This window comes from Eleutherodactylus coqui, chromosome 10, assembly GCF_035609145.1.
Source record: "Eleutherodactylus coqui strain aEleCoq1 chromosome 10, aEleCoq1.hap1, whole genome shotgun sequence".
NCBI classification, from domain to species: domain Eukaryota; kingdom Metazoa; phylum Chordata; class Amphibia; order Anura; family Eleutherodactylidae; genus Eleutherodactylus; species Eleutherodactylus coqui.
Window position 1 is genome coordinate 25,866,099 of NC_089846.1, and position 13,935 is coordinate 25,880,033.

Here is a 13,935-nt window from a genome sequence, read left to right on the forward strand (position 1 = left end):
CCCTTCTTCTAGACATTAAACAGTGTACCCATGAGCTCACAGGAAGTTGTACGGCTGTTACTACGGAACAGGGAACACAGCTCAGAACATTAGTTCCTACTCATTTAATATTTAGGGACAGCTCCGACAAGGATTGTCACAGAGCTTTTCAAGAAACAAGAGCCGCATGGACTCTGTGCCTCCTTACAGCTTTGCCATTTGCATAAAGCCTGTCCGTATAGCAGACATATCCACTGTTTAATGCACTCTTTGTCAAACAAAATCAAGCACATAGAAGAAGTTGTCGTTTTGCTGCAAAACTCGTCCTACAGTTAAATCTCAGGCAGATATGCAAATGATTAGAGTTGTGATGTGATTAGATGAACGGTCTTGCCACCTGAGGCCATAAAAGTGGTTCCACCCTTGGTCTCTCGGAGGCTCCTTGTGTGTAGTGGCCTCTTCTTCAGCTTGTATAAAGCTTGTTGACCACTGGACGCCTCTATGACATAGAGAAGAGATTTCACCCCGTTACCAGAATTTGATAAAGGGGTGCATTATTAGAATGCAATAACCTGGATGTCATATCAGTCTGACCAGACTGTTAGAAGGTATTGGGACCAGTGGATTCATGACTTCACACACACAAGAGCTCAGGACAGTGTTAGGGGGGTCTAGACAGACCGTTCAGCTGATGCTGTCTGCTTCCGAATTAGTCTTAGATATGAGTACTCAGACGACGCAAATGGACGACCACATGCGACATGTGATGCCTAGCGAAGTAAGTTTATTATTTGCAAAGTACAGAATTTAAAGAGAAGAATTTGTTACGTAATGATTCAATCACTGCGCATGTCCAGGGTCGCTGGACATCTGGAGAAACAATTAATAATACTCCTTTCAAAGACACCTGGTTTCCCAGGACAGTACATCAACATATTATGATCAGTTTATCAAAGTAAAAAGTATTCAAGGATACTTTCCCAGAATGGAAGAAAAAGGGAGGATAGATGAGAACTCGTGTGAGAGAAAAGGGAGGATAGATAAGGTGAGAACAAGAACAGAAAGAAATACAGAAAGATAATATTTCAGACAGAGAAATTAAAGCTTATTTTTCTCTATTTTATTTGAGACAGGAGTAAATCTAGAATTAACCCCTCACATTCCCCCATCATGCTAGGTACGTTCACCCGAGTGGTGCCAGCTCCTGCCAGATTCCCTAGAGTCATGTGGTGGTCCCAAAGTCCATCTGGGTTAAAGTTTAGCAAAAGCCTTTTCACTACAACATGTGATACAAGACATGATTAACTTTAAAGCAACATATATGACGAGCAAAATCATTACTACTTGAAGCATACTTTGTAAACTTCCCATGAACCATCCTCCCAGACCAGAGAACCAATTAGCGGGATTGAGAAGGCTAAATGTGTTACCTCACCAGCTATCTCTGGTTTCTGAGTCTTCATTTGTCCATGCAAGCAATTCTTTTGGCGAAACAGGAACAGCCAGGAAAGGAAGACTAGTGGCACCAGGTGTGTGTGCAAGTCCAACAGTCTTTCACCTGTGAGGTGTTCAGTCCATCTACCAGTATTTGGTGGTGTCTAACAAAGTGGTTCTGGGCATTGTCATTTTGCACCCTCTCATAGGGGCGAAGCATGGAGTGAGGAGGCCAAAAAGTCCATCAATAAACAAAATATTCTTCATTTTCCTTCTCATAGGGGGGGCAAAGCAGGGCGTGAAAAGTCCCATAAGTCCCAAGACAAGCAACAGTTCCTTCAACTTTTACTGAAGTAGGTGTGGTCAGCAGGACTTGATAGGGCCCCTCGAATCTGAGCCCTAGGGATTTCCAGACACGCCTCTTTATGACCACCCAGTCTCCAGGTTGTAAAGAGTGTGATCCCTCTAAGTTGTCTGGGTCTGGAATGGGAGAAAAAGACTAGATTCTGGGTTACTGTTAGTTGGTCACACAGGTGCTTTACATATCCGGCTACTGTGTCATAGCCCTGCTGTAGGACCTGTGAATGATACAGCCCCAATCTTGGCACAGAGCCAAACAAAACTTCTTTTAACTTAAGCGTACCATTTAGTCTTTTAACTTTGTCTGAACTCTGCGGGTGGTATAGGGTGTGAAACGCTTGTTCCACCCCAAGGGCTGACATCACCTCTTGCATCACTCCACCTGTAAAATGTGTACCTCTGTCACTCTCAATTGTCTCTGGTACCCCAAATCTACATATAAGTTCTGACACAAGTTTAGTCGCTGTGCATTGTGCGGTGGCTTTGGACAGGTACACGCACACAAGGACGTACTCATACCTGCCTGATTTGGAAAACTGGATGTAATCGATTTGTAATCTCTGAAAAGGATACAGTGGTCTGGGTGTGCACTTCCGGGGAAGGGGGGGGGTCCTCACCACTTGTTGTGCAGGGTGCACACTTCACATGCCTTCACATATGCCTTTGCCATCCTGTCGAACCCTGGAGCATACCATACCTTGTCCACAACAGAAACCATGGCATTCCTAGAGGCATGCACTTTCCCGTGAGCTAGGACGGCAAGGTGGGGGTAGGCAGCCGCTGGTAAACACACTCTGTCTCCCATTCTCCATACATCATCTACGTACCTAGCTCCTGCCTTGGTCCACCGCTCCACTTCATCCTGTGTGGCGCCAAATCCCACATCAACAAGGGTGGTGGGACCAAGATCCAACTTACAGCACAGAGGGCTTGGGGGGTCTTGAGTCCTGTTCAGGAGTGCTGCAGCCTTGGCTGCCCTATCCACTCTATCGTTTCCCTTGCTCTCTGGTGACTGCCCCTGCGTGTGTGCTTTAACCTTTATTATGGCCACCTGTTCGGGCAACATGATGGCTTGCATTAATCTACCTACTGATACACCGTTCTTAACGGGCTTGCCTTGTGCCGTGAGAAAGCTCCTGGACCGCCAGATGGGTCCATAATCGTGTGCAGTACCAAAGGCGTACCTGGAATCAGTGTAGATGTTAGCAGTGGTACCTTCTGCAATCGTATCGTACAGGCCTCAGTTAGAGCACGGAGCTCAGCCTCCTGCGCTGACATGTGTGGCGGCAGTGGTTTTTGTACAAGTATCTCATTCAGTGGGACTACTTTAAAACCTGTTACAAACCTTCCTTCGTCATTCAGGTATCTGGATCCATCCACAAACAGCTCAAACTGGGGGTTCTGCAGGGGCTTGTCTGTGACATGCGCAAACCCAGCCGTTTCCTGGGCCATGAGGGCCACACAGTCATGCTGGTTTCCGGTGTCAAATGCCTCCTGTTTGTCAGTCAGGGAGTTGTAAAACAACTGATCCCCTGTACTTACTCCCCCATTTGAATCTACGTCACCTAATGGAAGTAAGGTGGCTGGATTCAAGGTGGTGCACCTTTGGAATGAGATGTTCGAGGAGGAATGCACTGCGAGTTCCATTTTTATCTGTCTGGCAAGAGACAGATGATGACGACTTACCTGAGTCAGGATACCATGTATGTCATGTGCGGTGTAGATCACCATGGTGTGATCTAGGACAACGTCAGGACTTTTGTCCAGTAGTGCCTGAACTGCTAGAACCGCTCGGACGCATGATGGAGACCCTCTAGCCACCGCGTCAAGATGGGCACTGTAGTATGCTACAAGTCGCTTTTTGTCACCATGCATTTGTGTCAGTACAGCGGTGGCGTGTCCCGCCATCTCAGTGACGTACATTTGGAAGGGTTTGTCATAGTCTGGCAGCCCCAGTGCGGGTGCACTGGTTATCTGTACTTTCAGCTGATGGAAGGCTGACTCGGCCTGCGGGGTCAGGGCAAATGGCCGTGAACCCAAACAGTCGTACAGAGGCTGCATGGTCATGGAGGCAGAGTGTATCCATGGCCGACAGTATGAAACCAGTCCCAAGAAGGTACGCAACTGGGCATGGGAGGTGGGAAGTTGCATGTCACTTACCACCTTCGTGCGCTCCGGCGTCAGGTGTTTAGTACCTGGACCTAGGCAGTGGCCCAGGAACACTACGTGAGATTTGCAGAATTGAAGTTTGTCTTTGCTGGCTTTACAGCCATTCTACTCTGATGGAGGAAACACAAAAGGCTTAGTGATGCATTGAGGCAACTATTTGGGTCAGGAGCACACAAAAGTAAGTCATCAACATATTACAAGAGGGCAGTGCCCTTGGGAATTAGCCAGGCGTCTAATACCAGCTTCATGCATCTGGTGAACTGGGTTTGGGCTATTCTGTGCCCCTTACGGTAGCACTGTCCAACAGTACTGCTTTTCTCTGAAAATAAATGCAAACAAATACTGACAGTCTGGCTGTCCCTTTATACTCTTTCTCTTAACGGGGAACAAAAGGGGTATTGGCTGGGAAGACACATTCCTTAAGGGCTTTAAGTTGACATAAAGAAGAGACAGTATCTGCAATTGCATCTTCCTGGACATGTGCCAGGGGGTACTGATGGACCAAGGGGGCTTTTTCCCCTTCCTTTAGTTAAACCATTACCGGTGGGACTGACAGTCTGCCGAGGTCCGTCTGTTTGGTAGCCCAAAGCCTCGAAGGAACGACACTAAAAACTTGTTCCTCTGCGTGTGTAAGAGTGAGGACAGGGAGAGGTGTCGCTTGGTCTGCTGCCATCCGACAGAAGGTCGGGTGACTTTCAGACCCGGGGTGTATACGAGCCTCACCGGACGGGTGAAGTTCGATACAACATCCCAAGGGTCCCATCACGTCAGTTCCCAATAAGCTTTCAGGACCTTCCAGCACAAGGAAGCACGTGAGGAATCGCGACCCTTTAAACATTACCTCAAGCGGTTCAGTTTCTGCCAGCTGAATTGGCACTCCTGAAACCCCTTGCACCGATTACCGCTAGACAATCAGGCTGGTATTCTATTTCAAATAGATCAGAACCTTGTTGCAAAAAAAAAAAATTTTTTTTAAATAGCTGACCTGCAATACCTAGATCACCTATGTCTTCTCCTCCCCCCCCTTTGAACTAGGGTACTTAATTGGAAGAAGAGTAGCCGGGTTAAAAGTAGTAGCAACATTGAAAAGAATGAAAAGAGCACATTGTAGCTGGATTTGACGGACCAGAAATAAGTGCTTGGGTTGCACTTGCGTGTATATGCTCCAGATGTCATGAGGGGTGAGGACCACTAGGGGGTAGTCCAATACCAACTCCGAAGATTTGTCAACCATTGCCTGTACTGCTGCCACCGCACAAACACATGAGGGAGCTCCTCGAGCCACTGGATCCAGCCTCATGGAGTAGTATCCAAGTGGCCGTGGTTGTCCTCCGTGCTTTTGTGTCAATACTGTCGTCACATGGCCAGAAAATTCAGTACAGAAAAGAATAAATGGTAAAGTGTAAAAGGGTGGAGAGCTGAGAATTGAGCTTCAGGGGTGAGAGAGACTAGAATGATTGAAAGACAGTCATAGAGTGGTTGCATAAGAGAGGAAACAGAGTGGATCCATGGGCGGCAGTATGAAACAAGGCCCAGAAAGGTGCGGAGTTTGACAGCAGGTGTAAGTACAGGTATGGCTTTTGGACAGCAGCCTTTTGTCCCTATGTCCGATGTCCAGTTCCTTGGGCTAAGTGATGACCCAGGAGAACAATCTTTGTTTTGCAGAATTGGAGTTTGTCTTGGAGGTGGCTTACTATTTGTCAGGACCTGCGGAAAGCTGAGTTTCTGCAGTAGCTGTCAAGACAAATACATGAGCCGGATCCACCAAGAGAGCAGTTAGTTTACAAAACTCTTCTGAACTGTCACCTGAGATCTCAACCTGTACCGATCCATCTGGTGAGAATTTGATGGATGCAGATAAGGCTTGTAAGATATCAGTACAAATAACAACGACATGAATTACAACAAGGCAGAATAATCCATAAACATCTATCCACATTGGAATATTATATTCTTTAAGCAAATTCATTATTAATCTGATACTGTTACCATATTGTGTGTATTTCCTATGAGGTCTATGATTCTGATGACATATCATTGACTCCCTGAGATGCAATCTGTCAAGTTTCTGTCAATTATTATATTTGTTTGTACTGTTTGTCTTTTGGGGATTTTAATGCATTTTTGAATAAATATGTGATTTTATGTGATTATTATTGCAGTGATAGTGTTTTCATTTATAGTGGTCCTGCGTATATACGTCTTTGTCAAAATAAAATCCCACCCCTAGAATGAGTTGTCATTTTACTGCAAAACTCGGCATGCGGTTACATCTCAGCCAGATATGCAAATGATTAGAGTTGTGGTATGATTAGATGAACGGTCTTGCCACCTGAGACCCTAAAAGTGGTTCCGCCCCTTGGCCTATAAGAGGCTCTCGGAGGCTCCTTGTGTGTAGTGACCGCTTCTTCCGCTTGTGTAGAACTTGTTGACCACTAGACACCTCTACGACGCAGAGAAGAGATTTCACCCCGTTACCAGAGTCTGAGAGGGGCACATTATTGGAATGTAGGAAGCTGGATGGTCATAACAACGAATTGCCCACCACCGGGCCGTTCTGACCAGACTGTTAGGTGCTGGAACCAGTGGATGCGTGAGGGCACACAAACAAGGCAACCGGGCTCAGGAGGCCCCCTACAGACCACCAGCTTGTCTGATTGTCCAACAAGCAAGAGCAGCTCCAACTGTTTCATTGGTGCGGAGTTTGACAGCAGGTGTAAGTACAGGTATGGCTTTTGGACAGCAGCCTTTTGTCCCTATGTCCGATGTCCAGTTCCTTGGGCTAAGCGATGACCCAGGAGAACAATCTTTGTTTTGCAGAATTGGAGTTTGTCTTGGAGGTGGCTTACTATTTGTCAGGACCTGCGGAAAGCTGAGTTTCTGCAGTAGCTGTCAAGACAAATACATGAGCCGGATCCACCAAGAGAGCAGTTAGTTTACAAAACTCTTCTGAACTGTCACCTGAGATCTCAACCTGTACCGATCCATCTGGTGAGAATTTGATGGATGCAGATAAGGCTTGTAAGATATCAGTACAAATAACAACGACATGAATTACAACAAGGCAGAATAATCCATAAACATCTATCCACATTGGAATATTATATTCTTTAAGCAAATTCATTATTAATCTGATCCTGCCTGCAATGTCTCATCAAATTTGAAAAAAACCCAAAAACTTTTCCTAACTGCCCAAGCTTCTCACCCCTCCTTTCGGAGAAGAGAGGGATGAAACATTACGTACTTTTACATCATCTAGCTCCACCCCTTCGATACTGGCCGTTTGCGTATTTCCCCTACAGAACATTCTCTCAGAGACAGTACAGTACTAACAGCATTTAGCAGTGATACAGACGTCCAACCAATCACAGAACTGACATTTACCCAAAAAGCAAAAATATACCTTAAAATCCCTATATGTTTTCTATTTTTAAAACCGTATAATTCACGTAATTCATTACAAGTTTCTTGTTTCATCAACGTTTGTCTTTCTTCTATGACCCTGAATTTTATCTCTCTATGAAACAGAACAATAGCTAAGATTTTAGAAAGCGGCCAGAACATTCAGACTTTAAACAACATTAATCATTAGTAATTATAAGAGGTATATTTCTCTGAGGATATGAAACACAGATGGCAGGGGATAGTTAAACACATAGAAAAGACAACATGCTAAGCGCTTCTAACAGCGCAACATTTCTTTCGCATTTTTGACCCTTGTATTCTTAAAGGCCCCCACAGATGTGAGTGGGGTATAACTTTCTTACACTTGTATGAAGGAGACTAAAACGTACAACAAAGATTAGATTACATAGCATCAAGACATACAAGACAAACAATAATGGTTATTTGTCACATAATTGTCCACAGATTCTGCATGAACTTGCTTTATGTCCCAAAGGAACACAAACTATAAAAGAATTCCCTTTCTCTGATAACCCATTACTGCCGTATCTACACGTGCCTCAATCCATCTGTCTAACATACTTTTATCCAACCTTTGACTATCTCTGAATCTTTCCCAAACTTGCTGGTCTAAGACTCCCTTCTCCCAAAATTCTAAACACCTGCTTTTCTCAACAACTTACTACATTCTCTCCCCACGGCTAACTTGCTTTCTCTGTCTTTTGCTATTTCTCTAGCTGTTTCCATATATGCATACTGGGCGCCAAGTAATGTTAGGGGGGTCTAGACAGACCGTTCAGCTGATGCTTTCTGCTTCCGAATTAGTCTTAGATATGAGTACTCAGACGACGCAAATGGACGACCATATGCGACATGTGATGCCAAGCGAAGTAAGTTTATTATTTGCAAAGTACAGAATTTAAAGAGAAGAATTTGTTACGTAATGATTCTATCACTGCGCATGTCCAGGGTCGCTGGACATCTGGAGAAACAATTAATAATACTCCTTTCAAAGACACCTGGTTTCCCATATTGTCTGTTCCTTTTTCTAAACCGGCGTCTCTGATATCTTTCATGCTTTTTCCGTACTATTGCCAGAACTCATAGTTAAAGGTTCCCGCTTTTCTAAGTCCTATCCGCTTGTATACTTTACAGGCTTGCCCACAAATGTCCTTCCCTTCCCCCTCTCTTCTCGATGGGTGTTAGGATAGTCTTAGACTGGTCGGACCCCATTCTGACTATGGACTTACCTCTTGATTTACCACTATTGTCCCTTCTGCCAAGTCCGCAACTGGCAGGATACTTATGGACTTTTCAGTCCCTTCTGCCACGTCCGCAACTGGCAGGATATTTATGGACTTTTCAGTCCCTTCTGCCACGTCCGCAACTGGCAGGAATTCTATGGCCCTTCTGCCAAGTATTGGCAGGAATTCTATTTGCAATATCTTTACTTCTTACGGGGATAGGGGAAGGACCGTGGCTTGCCTTGCTGGGCGGCTTTTAGTAATCTTATTACAAATTACAGCTAACATTATGAGTCCGGCAAAAAGCAATAATTTCTACAGCACACAGCAGACAGCATGACAATATACACATATAGGTTCTTCCGTCTATTACAGTTACTAAGAACACCAAAAATAACAGGCAGAAGCGTCCTATAAACATGCAGCGACTCACCTCCTGTCAACACGGGACTGAAGTCAGGGGAGCCCAGAGCTGGAGTGGCAAGTCAAGGGCTTACCTTACACCGGTGTTTTGTAGATCTGGGGTCCCGTGGCCTCTGGTCCGGCTGGTCGGCAGGTAGGGTCGTCAGGTATCGGCTGCAGGTAAGGAGTTAGCTTCTGCCCCACGTTGGGCGCCAAGTAATGTTAGGGGGGGTCTAGACAGACCGTTCAGCTGATGCTGTCTGCTTCCGAATTAGTCTTAGATATGAGTACTCAGACGACGCAAATGGACGACCACATGCGACATGTGATGCCAAGCGAAGTAAGTTAATTATTTGCAAAGTACAGAATTTAAAGAGAAGAATTTGTTACGTAATGATTCAATCACTGCGCATGTCCAGGGTCGCTGGACATCTGGAGAAACAATTAATAATACTCCTTTCAAAGACACCTGGTTTCCCAGGACAGTACATCAACATATTATGATCAGTTTATCAAAGTAAAAAAGTATTCAAGGATACTTTCCCAGAAGGAAAGAAAAAGGGAGGATAGATAAGAACTCGTGTGAGAGAAAAGGGAGGATAGATAAGGTGAGAACAAGAACACAAAGAAATACAGAAAGATAATATTTCAGACAGAGAAATTAAAGCTTATTTTTCTCTATTTTATTTGAGACAGGAGTAAATCTAGAATTAACCCCTCACATTAGCCACAAGGGATTTGAACTTGAGATCATTTGAGTGCTTGTACTATATACTGCAATACTGTTAAGGTGCAGTGTTCAGACACAATCTTCTGCTTCTGTGTCTGGCAAATATGAGCGTCGTCCCATTCGCTCTGTTCCCTGAGCTTATATTCACTCTCTTCCAGCACTACCAGGGTTAATAACTTCTGGTCTTCTGTTCAGCTGATGCTCATTTTTATAATCACTGTCCTATATAGCTTCCCTGGGTTTTTCAGACCTTGCTGCAGTGTTGTTGAGAGTTTGTTTCCTTCACTTCATGTCCAGCCGCTGTTTCGACAGTTACCTTGCTACCTTGCTGTTACGTGTGCTGCTGAGACATGTTGTACTACTGAGCTTTCTAGCAGCACAGCCCTCACAGGGTTAATTGATTGAGCTGGCTGGGTGTGGTACTTCCTGCTAGCCTATCTCCTGGGTCCGTGCTCACATATAAACCCAGCTCCTGGTCAATTTCTGTCTGGTGTTTAGGGTGAGCAGTCATGAATCCTTGTCTGTTGATGTTGCACAATCCCAGCGTATATCCCTTATGATCCTTTCATTAGATGCTGAAAAGGCATTCGATTAGATTAGCCCAGCCTGACCTTCATTCATTTTTTTTTTTAAAGAAAGATATTTTCGATTATATTTTAAAATAAGCTAAAAGGAACTAATAAACTTTTCTTAGACACAAAAATCGCGTTGCCTAGTGTTACCGTTACCATATTGTGTGTATTTCCTATGAGGTCTATGATTCTGATGACATATCCTTGACTCCCTGAGATGCAATCTGTCAAGTTTCTGTCAATTATTATATTTGTTTGTACTGTTTGTCTTTTGGGGATTTTAATGCATTTTTGAATAAATATGTGATTTTATGTGATTATTATTGCAGTGATAGTGTTTTCATTTATAGTGGTCCTGCGTATATACGTCTTTGTCAAAATAAAATCCCACCCCTAGAATGAGTTGTCATTTTACTGCAAAACTCGGCATGCAGTTACATCTCAGCCAGATATGCAAATGATTAGAGTTGTGGTATGATTAGATGAACGGTCTTGCCACCTGAGACCCTAAAAGTGGTTCCGCCCCTTGGCCTATAAGAGGCTCTCGGAGGCTCCTTGTGTGTAGTGACCGCTTCTTCCGCTTGTGTAGAACTTGTTGACCACTAGACACCTCTACGACGCAGAGAAGAGATTTCACCCCGTTACCAGAGTCTGAGAGGGGCGCATTATTGGAATGTAGGAAGCTGGATGGTCATAACAACGAATTGCCCACCACCGGGCCGTTCTGACCAGACTGTTAGGTGCTGGAACCAGTGGATGCGTGAGGGCACACAAACAAGGCAACCGGGCTCAGGAGGCCCCCTACAGACCACCAGCTTGTCTGATTGTCCAACAAGCAAGAGCAGCTCCAACTGTTTCATTGTCCACCATCCGGGACAGGTGGCATCATTGTTTCATCCCCTGTGTCTAAACCATTTACAGGCACTTGGCTGAAGAACCTTTGATCTCACAGCATCCCTTAAGTGAACTGCATTTGACAGCTGTCGGCGCTTCCATTTGTAGTGGTGTCGTGTACGACAAAACTGGACACTACGGAGTGTAACCGTGTTGTCTTCCGTGACGAATCCAGGTTTAGTTTGGGTACTGACGACGGCCGTGTTCGTGTCTGGAGATTTGGGAGTAAGCGCCTAAATCCTGCCTTTGTTGTGGAGCAGCACACTGCCCCCTGCTGGCGTGATGTCTGGGGGTCCATTACATACGAAAGTCGGTCACCTCTACTAGTGGTACGAGGGACAATGACAGCTCAGCGATATGTTCAGGACATCCCACAGCCAGATGTGTTCCTCTCATGGCGGCTTCCAGCAGGATAATGCTCGGGCCCCCACAACATTGTCACACTTCTGTGGTTGCCTGTGGTTTTATCACCAATAGAGCATGTATGGGACCATCTGGGATGCCAACTTCGACAGCCTACGAGTTTGCACGATCTAGATGCCCAGTTACAGCAAATGTGGAGCGATATGCCGCAGGATACCATACGGAATATGTATGCCTCCATTCCCCCTGTATCACATCTTGTATCCAAGCTAGAGGCGGTACAACAGGGTACTAGAGCCTCCATGCCCCCTGTATCACATCTTGTATCCAAGCTAGAGGTGGTACAGCAGGGTACTAGAGCCTCCATGCCCCCTGTATCACATCTTGTCTCCAAGCTAGAGGTGGTATAACAGGGTACTAGAGCCTCCATGCCCTCCTGTATCACATCTTGTATCCAAGCTAGAGGCAATACAACAGCATACTAGAGCCTCCCTTCAAGGGGTCAGTTTTCAGCAAACAAAATGATCCTTTTGCTCTGATATTGCAATCACACAGTGAAAGTTTCATTCAATTCTGATAACTCCCAGGGGAGGGATTTCTTTTTGACAATGAGTGTATCTCTTAAGGCCCTTTTAGACACAACGAGAATGGCTCAAAAATCACTCAAAGCCGTCTTTTGAGCGTTTCTCGTTCTGTCTAAATGCAGGGACATCATGCAGTTTTCGTGCACGAGACGTTGATCTAGTTTGCTAGAATTGAGCGATGTATGCAAAGATGATCGCTCAAAACTGTCAAACTATCGTTGGAGCGATTATCTTTAAGTGTAAATGGGGTCTTAGTGAAATTGCTACTTCTACACTCCCTATAGCTACTCCGGTGAGTACCACACTAGAGACTTGACAAGTACCCATGAGTTACATAAACCAGAGGTTAAGAGCTTAGGAAATAAAGCCCTATGCACACCGCATTCAAGCCTATCATCGAGGTGTTCGTTGGGAAGATTTCCTGACGTAGGCCCTTGCACAGCCATAACTCTCATATGTTGCCAATTGACTGTCATTATAGGGTGATTCAAAAAGAACGGTGCAGAAGTAAAGCCGATTTCTTCAGATATTGACGGACATACAACAGCCGGAATGACATGAAAAGATCGAGGAACGCTTCAAGTTTTTAATGCACCTCACAGATCTCCGATGTTGGCGCCGTTGGTGACACAGCAAATGTCAAATCTTTAGTCCAGTTCTGCCCAGATGTGTCCCGGAATATCCTCTGTTATCGATTCTACTGCAGTGGAGATGTGCTGTTTTAGGCCCCCTGCACACGGATGAAAATTCCGCGGTGGGATTTCCCGCAGAATTTGCGCCCGTGGAAGCTGCTATAGGATTGCGTTAGAAAACACAATCCTAGGCAGACGGCCGCGATTTGTCTACGCGAAATCACGCGCAGAAAACAAATCGCGGCATGCTCTATTTCTGTGCGGGACTCGCAGAGCTCCACACAGAAATGTCACTCCCGGGCCGACGGCTCCGGTCTGCGCATGCGCCGGCTGCCTGGCAGTGCCGCGATGGTCTCTGCAGGGGCTCGGGTTGGGTCCCGCTGCGAGAATTCTGACGAAGTCTGACGATGGTGAACATTACACATTTTTTGCCTCTGTCAGCTCAATGATATGCTTTAAGAAGTATGGCAGGAGCAGAGGTGTAACTTGAAGCTCCCGGGCCCCAATGCAAAACCTGTAACAGGGCCCCAACTATAATGCTTTACTTATAGTACTGGGCTCCCTATATGGAGAAGAGAGGCCTTATGGGCCCGGGTGCAACCACATCCCCTGCACCCCCTATAGTTACGCCCCTGGGTCAGGAGCTTTTTTTCAATGTATAAGCCAAAGCATCCTGCACAGTAATTTTTTTGCTGTTTGAATGTTCATTTGCAGCAAACAACAATGGCCAATTAGTTCCAGATGTGTTTTTTTTTTTGCAGTGGAATTACGCAGCGTATTACGCATCTCCTTGTATCAGCGCACTCCCATTCGCTTCTTTGGGGACCTTTGGTGCACAGTAGAGCGTGCTGCGTTGTTTTTTTTAACGTGCCCAAAATGTACACGCAAAATTTGGAAATGTGAATTAACCCATTGAAGTCAGTCGGTTCTATTCTCTGTGTTATTGCATGCAAATACGCCCGTGTGAAGGAGCGAAATATAAGAAAAACACAACTTTTTCCTTAATGAAACTGCCTGCTTTCACGCAATGTGCGCGGTTAATAACGCAGCTAGAAAAGTGTAACCATAGCCTGATGGCGGTCTCAACCTAAGCTTTTCGATAGCGCTTCCAATTTATTTTCTATGTACGCTTCTGCCCAAGAACATTGGAATTATTCCATTTTTGGA